This window comes from Malus sylvestris, chromosome 11, assembly GCF_916048215.2.
Source record: "Malus sylvestris chromosome 11, drMalSylv7.2, whole genome shotgun sequence".
Taxonomy (NCBI): domain Eukaryota; kingdom Viridiplantae; phylum Streptophyta; class Magnoliopsida; order Rosales; family Rosaceae; genus Malus; species Malus sylvestris.
Genome location: NC_062270.1, coordinates 2,752,182 through 2,770,100, shown reverse-complemented (window position 1 = coordinate 2,770,100; position 17,919 = coordinate 2,752,182). Strand labels below are relative to the sequence as shown.

The following is a 17,919-nucleotide window of genomic DNA, read 5'->3' as shown; positions in this document are numbered from 1 at the left end:
ACTTAGCAGTTAGCAAAACACAGAAAAAGTGGTGTTTGAGCAGGTAACTCGTCAACCATAGATGTTCAAACAAAAAAATATGCAGCATGTAGAAGATTTGCCAAACTTACATAATGAATAAAGAAAACACAATCAAAAAGCATTTTGACAGTGTTTTAATTCAAATTTTGAAGTGATGGCCGATAAAGAAAATACATAACTTAATTATTTATAAGTTAATGATACTTGTGGTTTGAATGTAAAATATCTGTGAATTTTTCTGAACATCTAGCTGCATTCATGCATTTGCTAAAAAGCCACTCATTTTCTTAAATATGGAAGTCGTGATTTTTCTAAAAAAATGTCTAGGTCGTTTAGAGAGCGCAGTTATCAACAAAACATGTTAAAACACTTTGGGGAGGATGAGATAGTTCACTATCAGAAAACCAAACGAAAACACCAACCAACCAATAACAGAATAAAAGAGATAAAATGGCCAACAACATCCGATAAAGAATTAAGAGCACTGGGTTAAACCAGAATCACAGAGATAGCACGGACCTTCAAACAAAATTAGAATAAAAAAATAAAATAAAAAACCATCCAACATCTGGACAATGAGACGATCACAGAGACAACCAAGAATGAAAAACAAAGCACAAAGCAAATGGATAACATAAGACGATCAACCCAAACAATCAATAAAAAAATCATAAAGTTGCGCTGCCTCAAACAGAAAGAATGGGAAAAGAATGCATTGAAGTTCAGCTAACATACCAAAGTCTTGATTCAAATGCAACGCCTCAGAACTGTCAGATTAATCGCAGCAGCAAGATCATATTACAATGCTATGATGAGAGTCCAATCTAAACTGCAAAAAATGAGTGAGATTCAGAGTAAGAAATCAAAAGAATTCAAAGTGCTAACAAACGGATCCAATAAAATAACTAAAACTGTAACGCTCCAATGGTATAGTTAAGACAGTTTTCACACTTATTAAACCATGACAGTCAACTATGATTTAAATACATAAGAATATTGTGCTTGTATAACGGATCCCTGAACCAAACATTCTATGGAAAAGTGTGTAACGTGACTAAAGGATATTTATTCTAATTTTGGCACTTGATTCCTTCGGAACTACATATATAGAAATAAAACAAAAAGTCTGATATTCATAACTCACGGAGATAGCAGAGTAATTAAAAAGATTACAGTTCCTTAACTCGTTTGGTTGCTGACAAAATGAAATATGGAAAAGAAAAAAAGAGAATATACTTCCATTAAATTACTCAGTTAAATCAAATAATAGGTCATTTCCATGAAAAGAAAAACAAATCATTCAAAATTAAAACACTAAACCTCCACTGAACCCAACAGACAACCCAAGGAGTCTACACAGATTCAAGTTTCCATATTAACAGATAACTATATTTCCATCACCTTCTCAACAACCAAACAGAAAATAAGTTTAAAAGTAAAGACGAAAAGCTTTCCATATTCATAAATTGAAAAGCTTTCCAACGAATTCAAGTTCAATCACAAATGAAACAAACATTTACGCTCGTGTGATAACCATTTAGGCCAAAACTGAGCACACCTAAACCATTTCTATTACTGCCAAATGTTCACTACAACTCATCGCATACACAAATCTACCTATCTTTTTTGTTATCTTAATACATGATCTACCTATAACGCGAGTTTAGTTAAAATTCCAAAAACAAATTGGGAAGCTTGTATTTAAATTTCATATCACAAACATACGAACTCTGATGTCTACACAGTATCAAGTTTCCATATTCACAAATAACTATATTTCCATGAAAATTAAGAGTTCTTTCAAACGAAAAACTGACTGAAAGACAAAATAAAATAAAATAAAATGAAAGCACAAAACTTCATTTATGAAAACAAAAAACTGCGTTGTGACAAATGAAAGCACAAAACTGTTGTACTTTTATGCACAAACGGAAGCGAATTCTAACAAAGTACCAATATCAACGTCGTAGGTGAAAGCTAAAACAAACAATCTCAAACTAACACAAGAGATTTACGTGGTTCGGTGTAAAGCCTACGTCCACGAGCAAAGCACGGCGAGGAATTTCACTAAACAAATGGAGCTTACAAAAGAGTGTTTAAACTCTCACAACCCAAATCCCACAAATTACAAACCCTAAACCAAACGAGTAGAGAACCCAAAACTAACGGAGAAGATTCTCCCAAATTGCTCTCTAACTCACAAACTCACAAATTGACTCTCACCAAATTGCCACACGAATGAGCCACACTAAATACACTAACCCTAAGGTCCTATTTATAGTGCATAGGACTTAGGTTACAATATGAATCCTAATAGGAAATAAATCCAAATCCTAATCAAATAGGTAATTAACAAAATCTCTCCACCAAGGAAACTAACTAAGAAGTCAAAACCAAACCCAAATAGGACACCAAAACCAAATAGGTAACACAAACCTAATTTATTGCATCATCCTAATTTTGAGCCAAAAACCCAACAAAAACTTGATCTCCATGAATTTTGCACAAAGTATATAGCCTATATCCAATTTCCTTAAGAAAAATCCAGCAGTTAAGTATTGATACGTAACTGAAAAACTCAAACTAGGGGATCAAAATGAGTCGCATAAAATAAATTCAATCGTTAGAAGGTCTTACAATCAAAGAAAAGAAAAACAAAACGACAACCTACCACCCTCCAATGCCAACACAAAACACATACCAACAGGGCATGATGAACATGAAAATGACATTGAAATGAAATAAAAAAGTAGAGCCTAAGCTGAAATGGATTCAAAGGAAAATTTTTCCACCAGAAGAACAACATCGTTACCATTCAAATACAAACATATAAGACAATAACATATGTTTTAACTCTCCTTCCAGCCTTGAAATAGATTTAGCAAGGGGGGGTCAATCTGGAAACCATCTAATAGAATAACTTTACATCAGATGTGTGTGTGCGTGTCTGCGTGTGAACCTGACTCCTTATTTGGTATGGTCCTTTAGCAGAAATATGTACTTGTTATAGTATAATGTTCAACTAACTTAATCATGTCCAAGGTGTATGCCCATCAATTGTTCTTCAATTGCTGAGTCCTCTTCGAGCTCATTTGGTATAGTACCCTATATGAGCGCTGTTTAAGGATCTCAATTCAATGTTTTCTCACCCTAATTGATGGCCAATGGAAAATAAGCCAGCTTTTAATTCAGTTTACTGTCTTTCAGGCCAAACGTATTCATTCTAATCTCAAAATAAAAGGCCAAATATTACGCATTAACTAATGAGAATTAAAATATAAACTCAAGAATTCAAAGTTTCAAATGTGCCATGTCTTGGGAAAAAGTACAACCAAGATTAGGCAACCTTGACCTATCAGATACCCCCAAAAACAAAAATAACAAAGATCAATCCAAAAAGGAGTTCAAAAGTTTAGAACAGCAAACAGCAAAAAAAAAAAATTAGAGAACGCAGCATTATATCATATTTTTGAATGAATTCTAAACCTAGAAATCATTACGCCTATACCTTTTATTTACACCACGGGTGTTGCTCTACCCCTACATCTACCAATCCAAATTTATTCAAGAAACAATGCTGAAGAGAAAATTTCAGAAATAAGAATGTCCCCATGATTAGCCTTCTCATTAATTTTTCAAAAACCAATCACATATCTAAAATCCAAGTACAAAAGCTTTGCAAAGATAAATTAAAAGTTTATATAACTAATTAGACTTTGAACATGCAATCAAGGCACATAATCATATACCTAAAAATAGCAAGGAGCCGGCTTGTTCCTACCACAACCAGAGTTCCTGAAATTTCCAAAGAAAATAAATCCGTTAGCAATTTAGAGAAATTGGAGGACCAAATCGTATTAAATTTGAGTTAAATGAGCAAAGGTACACCAATTAAATGAGACACTAAACACGTTTTGAGTCTATGAAATAGAAGAACAATCATATTAAGACCCCCAAGATGGTGTCCTGAGCACAAAATTATAGATTAATAAAGGTAAATACCAATCCAAAGCTGAAACCTTTTAACCGAAAATGAAAACAAAAAGCATCGAACATATATTTCAATTTTATTATTAGATTTTCTAAATCCTCAATTTGAATGTGTTGTAAAGATAATATCACCAACTAAGGGTGGCAATCTGACAATCTCTGTGCATGTCATGCCGACTCTATGCAATTGAATATATAAAATTTAAGCAGCCCCACAGAGTCTCCTAAGACAAATGCGGACAAACCATATAGAAATTACAATGAATGAACAGAAGTGAAGGATTAATATAAACTTAATAAAGTCTAAATTACTTTTACAAACGCTCTATAGAATAAAGATGTCCAAGTCCAGTTTCTTAGCTATTATGATCCCACGGTATTGCAGCATCTTTCATATGACTAATGAAAAATAAGCAAGACTCGGAAAACATAAGACTGGACAGGAATGGGTACTCCTTTTACCATTTTACATCATACAATGTGTCCGTATAAAATCACTTATTGGTATAGAAGCACCTTATTGTATTTATCAACCTCATGAAAACAACTACGTTCAATTACAGAAATTCCCTAATGACTGTCTTAAACTACTTCTTAATTAAGTCAGATATACCAATCTAATAAAAAAAATCCATGTTTCAATCGATCCTATTAATTCCAACTCGAAGTATTTTACCATCCAGATTTGGGTCGTTTAGGATTTGCAATGAGGAAAAGACATTCAACATCCTGCACTACATGTGATAATTCTGCTTGTTTTTGTTTTGTTTTTAGCTTGTCAGTGCTCTGCCCAGCCTAATGAGCACAGTTTCAGACAGTTTAAGAGAGTCTCCTAAGCAGAAAATGATAGCTGAATAAAGAAAAAACCCAATCCAAAGCTCCAACTTTTTAACCCAAAATGAATTTGAGAAATACTACACAGAATTAATGTTAGCTAATGCATACCCCCGCATCAAATCAAGGCAGAACATCTATTTTATATCGTAAAACAATGTGTAATCCTTAAAACTAAAGTAGATAAATCAGAATCTAGCAATAGCATTTTCCGTAACAAATTTGCGATGATATTCTGCTGATAAAGCTTAGTTAATGATATATACATTGAAAATGCAAACTTTAAAAACATGTCAAGGACTATAAATACATTATCATCTGAGTGTAACTAAGAAGGAATCTGCAGAATCGACTTCTATGATGATTTATCTAGAAACCTTTAGCATTTGATGATTTGAAACTTGAAAGGAGCAATATCCAGCCCATGCATCACTGCATGGTTTAGGTATTGAAAAAGTAAGATGATAGTGGCACATCCTTTACACGTTTTGATATGTAAGCTTTTTAGTTTGGGAAAAGATTCTTGCTTGAACAGGTATTATAGATCGTGCAGACAGTGTTTCTTCCTTAGGGTACTGTGATTTGCAGACATGGGATTAGCACCCAATACTCAACTCATTTTAACTAATATGCGTTAAAAACAACCATCCACTAAATCCCTATTCCAATGAAAAAAACCAAAAATTACTCATGACAAAGATGAATAAGTTGCAGGGTTTATTAGATTAGCACATAATATTGCAGTATAAGACTCCACCTATGGTCAGTGGCTCAAAGACGCATCAGAAAACACAATCCTCTCTAATATTTTTCCACTCAGTTCCCAACTCAATTCAATCTACATACTGTTGGATTTTACTGTGAGCTCATATCAGCATGCTTACAACTAAAGCTCAAATCTTTACCAAAATCCCAACATCGTCCTCTCTCTCTCTCTCCCTCCCTCCCTCCCTCTCTCTCTCAAACTGTTCCACTCGGTTTCCAACTCACTCAAATGCAAAGGAAAGCTGAATCTACATGCAGTAGCTAGACGTTCATCCATATTCATTTTTTACATCCATCAATTCGACCAACACATGGATGTGACCTTTCCCTAGCTAGAAATATTTATCACCCTCCAATCCCATTTAAACAATTATTCAAATTCCTAAATTAAAACAGCATTTAGAAGCACTATAAACTGAAATCACAAAAAACATCAACAACATAGTGAGAATGCAGCTTCATTTTATAGAAAATGATAAATCCAATATGCTAAAAATGTCCATCACCAGTATATAATAAAAAACAGAATGCTAACTTCATCACATACCACCAAATTTAAACGCATTTCTTTCCGAAATTAAATTAAGAATTCACATGCCACTCATTAAGAAACTGATGCCAACTGAAGCTGTATATTGTAATATGCAACTGCTGATCGCATTTGCAGAAATCATCATATATTTTGATGAGAGTTTGATCTCTAGAACGATCTCCTTCTCTCATAACAACTAACAATTTAACCTACTAACACTATCATTTGTCGAAAAATAGAATTACTATTTCCACCTGATTATTTAAATGTTGTACAAAAGGGTTAAAAAGTAAAAATAAAACATTGGCGGCGGACATGGCAGAGCATACAGAGGATGGTAGGATTGTGACCATCTTAATCACAATTAAGGGAACATTGAGCATCTTAATTAAATTAATTTACAAAATTAATAGCAAAAGTCACATGTCAACAGCAATTAATAGCAGAAATCAGAGTTTAGTGGCAGGGACCAAAAGAATCTCAGTAAAAATGGAATAATTCCAAACAAACAGAAAGAACTCAAGAAAATTCACCCAAAAGAAAAAGAAAAAAAACTGCAGAAACAATTTCAAAGATATCTTTAAAAAGCAACCGCACCCCTCGCTCACTCTCTCTCTCTCCCCAATTCCCGCTTCTCCCTACATATATCTCTTTCTATCAGCTTGCAATCATGTAAACTTGTACCATGGAAAATGTGAGACAATGAATCAAAGTAAAACATTTGGAAAGCATTAACTGTTCAATAATTCAAGGAACTTTGCCAAAATTCTGTGATACAATCATTAATATGCCGATGCACCAAGAATGTTGAATAGTTATAATTCTCTAATGTGATGTCTGGAGGAGAGACTTTAAAGTACAGAGGGATTTTAGATTCGGTTGTTAAAAACTGTACAACAAAAACATTAGACTAAAACTATGAAGCTGCAATTAGAACACCACTACAAAAACACTAAACAAATTTGTCTTGTACTGATAGTTCTTTCAAATGTACTCGATCTAGTCCTTTCAAGCCTCTATCTAATTTTTCTAGTGTATTCCAAACATATTTTACCATCGCTTGTCATTTTTCAACCTATCCAATTCAAAGTAGCACATCTCTAATTCAACATATCCAATTCAAATCAGCACATATCCAAATTCTAATTCAATAAACCACATATCCAAATCAATTCAAAATAAATACCTAATATTCAATCACATATCCAATTCAAACAACATGGCTAATATTCAAGAACATGTCCAATATTTAAGCACATTTACAAAACAGATTTAGAACACTATAAAATCCTCTTAGTAGCAGAACATAAACATCAAAATCCAACAGAAAGACAAAGCAGCATACTAGTTCTCTATCTTGTATGTTGTTTTCAGGTGGATCTTCTTAACTCGTCTCAAAAAACCGTGCATATAGTTCACCTGCAAGCATCATCCCACAGCAAAAAATTAGACAGAACCAAGGAATACATAAAGAACCAAGAAATGGGAAAAAAAAATCAACCAACAGGGGAATGAGAAGCAAACACCAGAAAATTTTGAAGAAGCCCAGAAATGAGCACAGTGAAACCAAACAATTCAAATGATGGTTTTAACAAAGCCAACGGAAAACAAAACAATAAACAATTATTTTCAAACGGTGCATAACTTATTGAATCAGAGGGAAAAACTGAAAACCCATACCCTGCCATACACCCCTCTGTCACTCTCTCCTCACTGACCCTGCGCATTAACCCATTAATTAACCCCAAAAAATGCACACAGCCATGCTTTCTCCTCTCTCTGTCTATCTCTATCTCCCTATCCATCTCTCTCTGTAAGATCACAAATCCCCCAAAACATATCTTTGGATTCGAGGCATGCAGCACAAGATCCGGCACACCCCACTCTCAGTAGGGTTTGCTGATGACCCCTACCCCGTCTCCCCAAAATCCCGACGACCCATATGGTCTTCTCTGACCATACCGACCCTCCCATCTGCAACAACAGTGCCGAGACCCCTACCCCTCCCCCTCGCTCTCCTTCCATCGCCATCTCTCTCTGTCTGTCTCTGTCTCTATCTCTGTCGCTGTCTCTCTCTCACAGACCGTCCGCGAAACCCTAATTGAACGACAGCAAATGATACCAACCGGTGACCCCCTATCTCGCCCAAAAAGGAGAGGACAAAATTGCCCTTCGTAATACACCATCCGCACCATCGGATTGTAATCTTTGGTGGGCAAAAATGTAATTAAATAATTTGGGCCTCACTGAGGGCCGGTCTTCCCTGCTAAAACCAACACATTTGGGCCTGGCTGAGGGCCGGGTTGCTGACCCAAAACCAACACAAAAAACCAATGGCATGATTGTAATTAATCTGAAATTCGAATTGAAACACTGTTCATTTGAATAGTGCCAATTTCAAACCGTACTTTAGATTAAAGTAATAATTTAATGTCCCTAGCATTTACCTATACAAATTTATAGTAAAATTGAAATAATATTCAATTAATGGACTCCTAGTAAGCATATCTAAAGATAACAATTTGGGAATAGCAAGGGATGGCAACGGGCCGGATTCAGATCAAGGTTGCCTACATCATAACCGTCCCACCGCCAGGTATACAGTCCCTAATATAGTACCATAAAATAATCTAATAACTTGATATTGTATGTTCCAATAAAAAAGAAAAAGAAAAACTTGATATTGTATGTATAAAGCACAATAACACGCCATATAATATTACTAGGAAAATCCGAAAATGTTAGGAAATCACATATGTTTGTACCATATTTATGTACAATTTGATGTGATATGTCACATCAATTAATAAATTTATCTCATTGAATAATTGTGTACATCACTTGATTCACTTGCCATTTAAGATGACATAAAACACAATAATTAATAAAACACACCATATCAATTTAAAAGACGAGCAAAAAGAAAAACACAAGCTTGCAAAAATCATATACCAGTAAACATTATTTTTCTTAAATTTGAACCTGTTGGACAAAAAATGGGGCAGTTTTGGGATTACCCGTAACTGCAGGGGGATTCTTGCAATCCTACGCTTCAAGACTCGAAACTTGCACCGTTGCACGAATATTGGACATGATCTGAAGCAAGCAGCAGTTACGCGGTGGAAGTCTGTCAGGTCATGAGGGCACTTGTTTGCACTTATAGTCAACAAATCCAGACCGAATGACGGAATAATCAAGGCTGAAAACCGCACAAATTATATAGCTGGTTATTGATGAAATCTCTAATTAAATATACAAACTTCAAGAAAAATGAAATAATTAATTAATAAATAAGGATAAACTGTCGGTTTACCCCTGAACTTTCACCTCACTTTCGATTTTCCCCTGAACTTTTCTATTGAAAAATTAAGGACTCAAACTAATTTTTTTAGCCAATTTGCCCCCTACCGTTAGTTTTTCATATATTCAATCCATATTTCTGTTAAGTGAGACCATATGCACAACATGTGAGGATAGTTAAGTCATTTCACTCTTAAAAATGATTAAAAACTGAAAATAAATAATAATAAAAATTTTCCCTCTATTTTTTCCCGCTAATTCCTAACCTCAATTTTATTTTTCCCTCTCATTTCTATGCATGAGAAATGACATATGGTGTTATTGTCTTCATAAGTAGCTAAGTTAATCTTTTTCTTGAAGCATGTACTACCATTTTTATTTTCTCTAACAAATTAATAATTTGACAAATGCTCATAGTGTTATTGTCTCCAAAGCAGTACATTAATATAAGAAACATGTCCATAAAAAAGACTAGAGTTTCTTATATTAATGAACTGCTTTGGAGACAATAGCACCATTAGCATTTGTCAAATTATTAATTTGTTAGAGAAAATAAAAATGGTAGACAATAACACCATATGTCATTTCTCATGCATAAGAATGAGAGGGAAAAATAAAATCGAGGATAGGAATTAGCGGAAAAAAATAGAGGGAAAATTTTGTTTTTTTTTTATTTTCAAATTTTTAATCATTTTTAAGAGTGAAATGACTTAACTACCCTCACATGTTGTGCATATGGTCTCACTTAACAGAAATATAGATAGAATATATGAAAAACTAACAGTAGGGGGCAAATTGGCTAAAAAAATTAGTTTGAGTCCTTAATTTTCCAATTGAAAAGTTCAAGAGGGAATCGAAAGTGAGGTGAAAGTTCAGGGGGTAAACCGACAGTTTACTTTAATAAATAATGAGTTTCGCATATATAGTTGCAAGAGGAACTTACTACGTAGAAGTTTTCAGATGAAGATGAAGATGAAGGGACTTGTTTTCATGGATTATGAAAATCAACAGATCCAGAGTCTGTTTCAGGCAAAAGAACACATATTTTAATCAAAACCCAATTCTAATCAAAACTCAATTCGTCGAAGGGCTTGGCCGCCGCTTGCTTCTCCTCCTCAATCACCATCAAACCCATAATAGAAGAATAACGTATGTATGTGTGTGTGTATGAATCAAGTGTGTGATGGGATGGAGAAGTGGGAAGATCTCTCTCTATCTAACTTGAGAAGGAAGAGAACAAAAGTACAATCACACACAGAAAACACCATTTGCACAACAAAAGCACAATCGCAATTGAAATCATCAAACACAAATCAACTAATTCCAAATTAATTTGAAGCTCATCTGAAGAATACCACCTCAAACCAAGCTCAAGCGAAAACTGAGAATTAGACAAAAAATATAATTTGCAAAAACGAAAAGTAATCGCCATGGAAGAAGAGGTGAAAGGGAATCGGAACTTACCAGAGAGAGGATGACAAACTTAGTGAACGGCAGCCAAATTTGAGGAAGAAGATGAGGGAGAGAAGTTCTCAGAGAACAGCAGCCACTCAGTCGGGTTCGAATGTGAGAGAACAGAGAGAGCTAGGTTTTCTATTCCAACTATGAAATTACACATAAGTCCTTCTTAACGGGTGTTAACGGGTGCTAATGGGTTTCGCGGGTTGACTCAAAATAACTCGTTACTTAACGGGTGACTAACGGGTTGACCCGTTAATAACCTAACCCGTTAAGCATTCACCCAAATACTAGTTTTAACGGATCAGATCGGATCGGATTAACGAATCGGGTTCAAAATGCCAACCCTAATCCAGACTACTCTCGAACGCTGCAATTTGCTTTTGATAATTAGGTGTTGAAAGACTTGTAACCTTTCGGACCACAAAGGACTCCTCGTTTCTCTCTGTACTTTTCGTGGGGTCATATCGTGGGGTCATATTGTTGTCTTTTTATTTGATTTCTTATCTCCAAAGTCCTACACGTTCGTTATACTTTTTCTTTTTCTTTATAAGAGCGATTTTGGAGATGGGAAATCAAAATATAGAACTTTGGATGGAAATACAATAAAATTGAGATTTCAAAGTCTCTTTTTTTTTTCTTTTTTTAATATGAGATTCATTCCATTACGTATGACAAATTTCAAGTTTAACATGTGGATAATACAATTCGAAAGATGTGGATCACGTGAGGCCGTTATGCTTCATACATGAGACAACTTGTTTTGATAGCAAGAAAAAGAGATTGAAGTTCCACCATAAAAACAATTGACTATAGGAAGAGTACCTCAACTACTTATTATAAGCACATACAAAGTCTCTCATTTCATTAATATAAGATTTATTCTCAACAAATAAATGACTGATTGCGCTACTTAGTACTACGATCTAGTGATATTCCTCTTCACTTAGAAGTAGAGGTCTTATGTTCGAATCTCGTGAATGAAAAATTTAATATCAAATTAGACTATCTATTGTGTGGCTCATCCAAACTTCTTCTCTTCCTTAATATAAAAAATATCGATATACTAAAAAAAACATCTGCTTGTACACAACTAAGCTACAATCCCTTGCAACACCGATCATATTATTTTGGGAGGGTGATTGTTTCAATTGTTTGTAGGCCATAGTAGATGATGTAGAGACAATCAATTTAAAACTGTAAAAGACTCTAAAAAAACCTGAGTCACACAACACTTGAAACAAGAAGAAAATGATCCATCCGTCACCGAATTTAGAAGAAAATGATCCTGCCGACACCTGATCTACCAAAGTTACAATGGATTATGCTTTTGCCATCTTGCAGACTTGTAGTTATGCTACTTAGGTTGGGTTTGGGAGTGAGGTGCTTAAAAAAAAAGGCACCTATAAAAAAAAGTTATGAGGCTTTTAGGTGTTTGGTAAACTGAAAAAAAAAAGGCTTATTTTGGAAGCTGTTGTGAGAATAAGCTGAAATCAAAGGAAAAAACTGAAGCTGCTATTTGCAGCTTTGGAAAACTGACTTTTTTTCAAAGCACACAGAGCTACAGTGCTCCTTTAATGAAAAGACCCACTATCAGACTGTTTTTTTTTCCAAAAGCACTTTTACAAAAAAGTTTACCAAACACTCTGCTGATTTATTTCACAGCCGCTTATTCTCACAGCACAGCCACTTATTCTCACAACAGCTTTTTTTCAAAGCGCAGCAATACCAAACCAGCCTTTAGTAACAGAGCTATATTGGATTATGATCCGCTTGAAGATGAAGAGCAAGGTTTTTTAGTATATAATTAATGAGCATCTAAAAGTTTAAGAAAGGAAACAAGTCAAACAACATTGAGCAATATTTTGATGAAGTGAAATTACTAGCTTATTGTGTTAATTTTGAAGATTAAAGATAGACGACTTAAGCTTGGTGACTGAATTAGTGACAAGTAATTTTAGACTTATATCTCTATATGAATCTGTTTTTTCACTATTAAGTCACTATTTAAAATGCACGAAAGAGAACATGCTAGGAAAGTAGAAAAAAAACTAAATTAATGTGATGTATGTGGAGAGAAATTTAAACTCAAAATTGTATTCTTAGCTCATGATGTCATGATTGAACCATTCTCCATTGGGAATGATTGGAAATTCTAGTCTGCAATATTCATAAAAAAAATCATGGTCATTTATCAGAATGCAAATAGTAATGCTCTTCCCTTGGCTCATGTATGCGAACACAATGGAGTACAAGGAGGTTAGTGGAAACCTGGTTATTGAGATTGATTGTGCGGGTAACGTCGTTGGGAATACAGTTGACAGGTCGAAAAAAATGGCAATCGTATAATTATTTGAATTCTATATAGTAATATTTGTAGAATAATCAAGTTTGAAAGTCGACTTCTTTTTTTTTCCTTTCTTTATCAAGTTTGGAATATCACTGACTGTGACCCTGTGCAACTAGTTGTTGATTCGTTTTGAATAATTAACATTATTTCTTACAATGTCTTGGACGTATGGATAACAGAAAGAAAACGGTCATGATACAAGCTGAATAAGAGTAGTACTAATTAGCAAATAACTTGTGAATGATGTTTGCTTATAACCAAGTGGCATGAAGGGACAAATGTGTATGTTTCATGCATGACTTGGAGTAGTATTAGTAAAGTCACACAGGCCAATCAACTTGTTGGCAAGTGGCCATTTACCACAATGGTGAAAAAGTGTTGTGCTCTTACATGATGGCGTGAGTTCGAATTCTATCGGTGACTAATCTAACATCTAACTTATTAATGTTGTCGCTCGACTAAAAAAAAAATATTCTAAATGTATGTAGTGGATAAACCCAATCTCAAAATTTAATTAAACTCACATAATAACGATAAATAAAGGCATTATCACAACTTAGGGGTGGAGAGCAATCCCATTAAAATAGATATTAATATATACATATTAAAAACAAAAACAAAAACAAATTGATGCAAAATCTCCCGACGACTAATACTATTCCAAGTCATGCATGAAACATACACATTTGTCCCCTCATGCCACTTGGTTATAAGCAAACATCATGCATTTACTAATATTATTCCAAGTCATGCATGAAACCTACACATTTGTCCTTTCATGCCACTTGGTTAACAAAAACAAAAACAAATTGATGCAAAATCTCCCGACGACTAATACTATTCCAAGTCATGCATGAAACATACACATTTGTCCCCTCATGCCACTTGGTTATAAGCAAACATCATGCATTTACTAATATTATTTCAAGTCATGCATGAAACCTACACATTTGTCCCTTCATGCCACTTGGTTATAAGCAAACATCATGCATTTACTAATACGATTTCAAGTCATGCATGAAACCTACACATTTGTCCCTTCATGCCACTTGGTTATAAGTAAACATCATGCACAAATTGTTTACTAATTAGTATTACTACTATTCAACTTGTATCATGACCATTTTCTTTCTATCATTCATACGCCCAAGACATTGTCAAAAATAATGTTGATTATTCAAAACGAATCAACAACTAGTTGCACAAGTTCAAAATCAGTGATACTCCTAACTTGATAAAGAAAGAAAAAAAAAGGGAAGTCGACCAAAAAATAAAATGTATATAAATATAGAAAATTGTTATTAGCACTCCAAAAATCTCATTTGGCATTCCAAACTTTTTGTAATTAGAAAGAAAAATACACTTGTGTGGAGTGTAGAATGAGATTTTTGGAGTGCTAATAACAGTTCCCTAAATATATCTTAACAAATATTGTACGTGGCATTGACTTCGACTTTCGCAAATAGACTTATAATTTCTAGTATCTAATAAATATCCAAATTGAAAATATTAATCGATCTACAAAATTTTCTCATGGAGGTACCCATTTTTTTTGTCACAGATACCAATATAGAGGTTAAAGGACAATACGATATTAAATTTATATGTGGTTGAGATATTTATGAATTTAATCATTAAAATGCATAAGCTCAATTATACATTCAAGTGAGATCAATTCCCGAAGTTTTGGTCAACAATAAAACTGCTTACCTATGAGTTCACCTATAAACGTGCAAAGGCAATATACTTTTTAACCACAGTTCTATGTATTGTGAATTTTTGTCCACAACTTTTGTGGCATATAGAGGCTAAAAGATACTACGATATTAAATCCATTTACAGTCGAAATATTTATCATTTTAATCGTTAAAATGCATAAACTCAATTACACATCCATGTTAGATCAATTCCCAAAGTTTTGCTTTACAATAAAAACTGTTTAGCTATGAGTTCACCTATAAAACATGCTAAGACGATATACTTTTTAGCCACAGTTCAATGTAATGTGAATTGTTGTCAGCAACTTTTGTATCTAATAAATATCCACGTTTTAAAATATTCATTGATCTACCAAAAGTTATTATGGACGTACCCATTTTTCTACCACATATAGGAATATAGAGGCTAGAAGATTGTCATTTAATTGAAACGTATCAAACTCATTAAACACTCTAACCAGAAGCTCATACTGATTATTAAGCTAATTAGTGCTCTAGAAATTTAGAGATGTCAAATGATGAAGAAAAGGAAGAGGAAGAGGTTTAGGTGATGTTGACCCTAAAAACTACTAAGCCTATGTGGCACGCAAGCCGAGTAATTAATAAGCTAACTACGTCATTCAGTTGTGTGCGAGGCGTGCCAACTCGTCGGCCGAGCTCGGCTGAGGAGTAAAATATGTTGATGTTACGTTGGGTGCGCTGCTGACTTTTGAATCTCGGGACTGCGGCCGAGGAAGGAACACTCTTAGCCTTCGGGTTCTAGAGCCTGAAGACAAGGCTGCTAGTTCTGCAAAGTTCAATATCAAATTCGGCTTTCAATGTGCTGAATGTAATAACTTGTAACACATCACTTGGCCGAAAAGGCTAATGAGATGACATCTGCCAATAAGGATTCCAAAATCCTTCTCGACTGAGACTTGGATAGATAACCAGTCGGCCTTGACGCAGTGCTGTTTATCCAAACTGAAGGTGCTCTGTGGTCGGCTAATTCTACGGTAACAATGTTGTTTATCCAAACTGAAGATATTCATCGGTTGCCTTCATAGTGCTATTTATCCAAACTAAAGATGTGTTGGCGAAAAAGAAAATAAAAAATCTCAAGATGTTTGAAAGGTTTCGCGTAGAGCAAGGGTTTACGCATGGCAGTTTGTGTGTTGAGTTGGAGGTCCTCTATGCGTTGCAATTACCTCTGTATTTATATGAACATATTTTCTGTTTGGCACGGCCTGGATAATAAGAAGAAACCGACTGAAACTCAAACTGATCCGTGACATAGGCTTAAAGCCTATCTTCAAATGGTTGACTTTTCAAAGCTAATAAAAACCTAACCCATCACCCATCCAAAAGCCTATCCGTCTGACAACATTCATCAAACAACCTAACCTACTTAGGTTTTCTATTCACCATTATCCAAAACTTGCAGATCCATGTTATGCCACGTGAAGAGTCCAAGCCAAGCTGCTCTAATTTCACATAGTACACTGCTAACAAATCCAAATTAACTCGGACTGTTCTGCTTGCCTCTACGTTGAGGTTATGATTTGCATTCCATTTATTTTGTACAAGAAAATTGAGATAATTTATTAAAAGATAATTATTATGATTAAAAACCATAATATTATCTCTTAACAATATCAAATTATCTTAATTGACGGTTAAGAACCATGCTCACTCAACAGCCTCGATCGCTTGGGCCGATGGTATAAAATCGGGTCCAAATAGTGACTACGGAGAAGTAGATGGGGGTGCAGAATGACAACCATGGGAGATGGAAGGATTTTTAAAGAGGGAGAAGGGGATTTGCTCCATGAAGATGATAGACTGGTTAGAGTTTTAATTTTTTTTATTTTTAAGTAGATTGAGTTGGGTGTAAAAAGAAGTTTGATTGAGTTGGGTTTTGATAAGTAAGGGCGATTTCGAAAATAATGTTGGGTGTAAATAAATAATGATAGATAAATCAAATACAATGTGAATATAAAAAGTAAGTTGAGTGTTGAGATACAAAGTATGAGTTCAAATAAAATTTCTCAATTGTTTATTGTCTTATCGTTCACAAAAAGAAAAGATAAAAAGACGAAACAATAGTTTAATATAGATTATTCTATCATTCGTAAAAAAAACACAAAAGAATTAGTTTGCCATTATTTTAAAGATAATGCTAGAGAGACTAAATTATTCAAGTATTAATTAACGTACTTATTTTCTATTGGTAATGTATCATTTTATTTACAAAATTTGGTTTAAAAATTTGTTCTCCTTACTCTTATAAATAAAGTGGGTGTGGGTTGATTGAAACTCAAGGGTTGCAGAGGAAAATGACCAAAAAAATTCTTTGAGAAAAAATAAAATAAAATAAAATAATAGGTATTGTTCTCGCTGCTTTCAATTGCACAAAATTTATGGTAATAGATGTCTCTACTGAAATATTATTATTTGATACACCATGGGAGGAAAACTTAATGTAAAAGTTTTGTAACGAGAGAGATATAAATCTTATTAGAGCTATAAAACTGAGATATATAATTTTCTTCTCGTCCTACGAAGGTGTGAGAATATTGAGAAGAAAGCACAATAAGAGATGAAAGGTTGGCAATTAAGCAAAAGCAACGTTGATGGTTGGAGGGCAACTAGAAATCAAGGCTAGAACAAATAGATAATGCACTCACCATTTGGCACGAAAATATCAAGAACATTTTCATAGAAACTCATTAAGTTAACTGTATATATCCATGAACATTGGCAACATGTTGTGATAAGCAACTTTTTTCTAGGACGGTAAATTAGAAGACAAACTGAAGGAAAAATGTTTATTGTTAAAACAAATCAAATGTCAAGTGTACCGTTTTTAGAACGGTTGGAACTGTTCGTCATCAGTTTTATCCTTTCCAAGGCCCATCTTTGATATTTCAGTTTTATCCTTTCCAAGGCCCATCTTTGATATTTAATATATG

The 17,919-nt window shown here is 34.2% G+C and overlaps 1 protein-coding gene across 13 annotated transcripts in view; it reads right to left on the bottom strand.

Moving 5' to 3' along the window:
* Positions 1-11,257, bottom strand: part of LOC126591067 (putative disease resistance protein RGA3) — a 72,523-nt gene extending 61,266 nt beyond the window's left edge. For 7 of the 13 annotated variants that reach the window (XR_007612244.1, XR_007612245.1, XR_007612246.1 and 4 more), the window contains exons 1-6: positions 10,907-11,255; positions 10,386-10,462; positions 9,160-9,341; positions 7,488-7,561; positions 3,771-3,816; positions 757-850 (exon numbers count right to left, since the gene is read on the bottom strand). The gene's annotated coding sequence lies outside the window, so the exon portion shown is untranslated. Of the gene's footprint in view, positions 1-756; positions 851-3,770; positions 3,817-7,487; positions 7,562-9,159; positions 9,342-10,385; positions 10,463-10,906 lie in introns of all 13 variants that reach the window. The other 6 variants (XR_007612249.1, XR_007612250.1, XR_007612248.1 and 3 more) reach the window with 2 other exon arrangements.
* Positions 11,258-17,919: the final 6,662 nt, after the last annotated feature.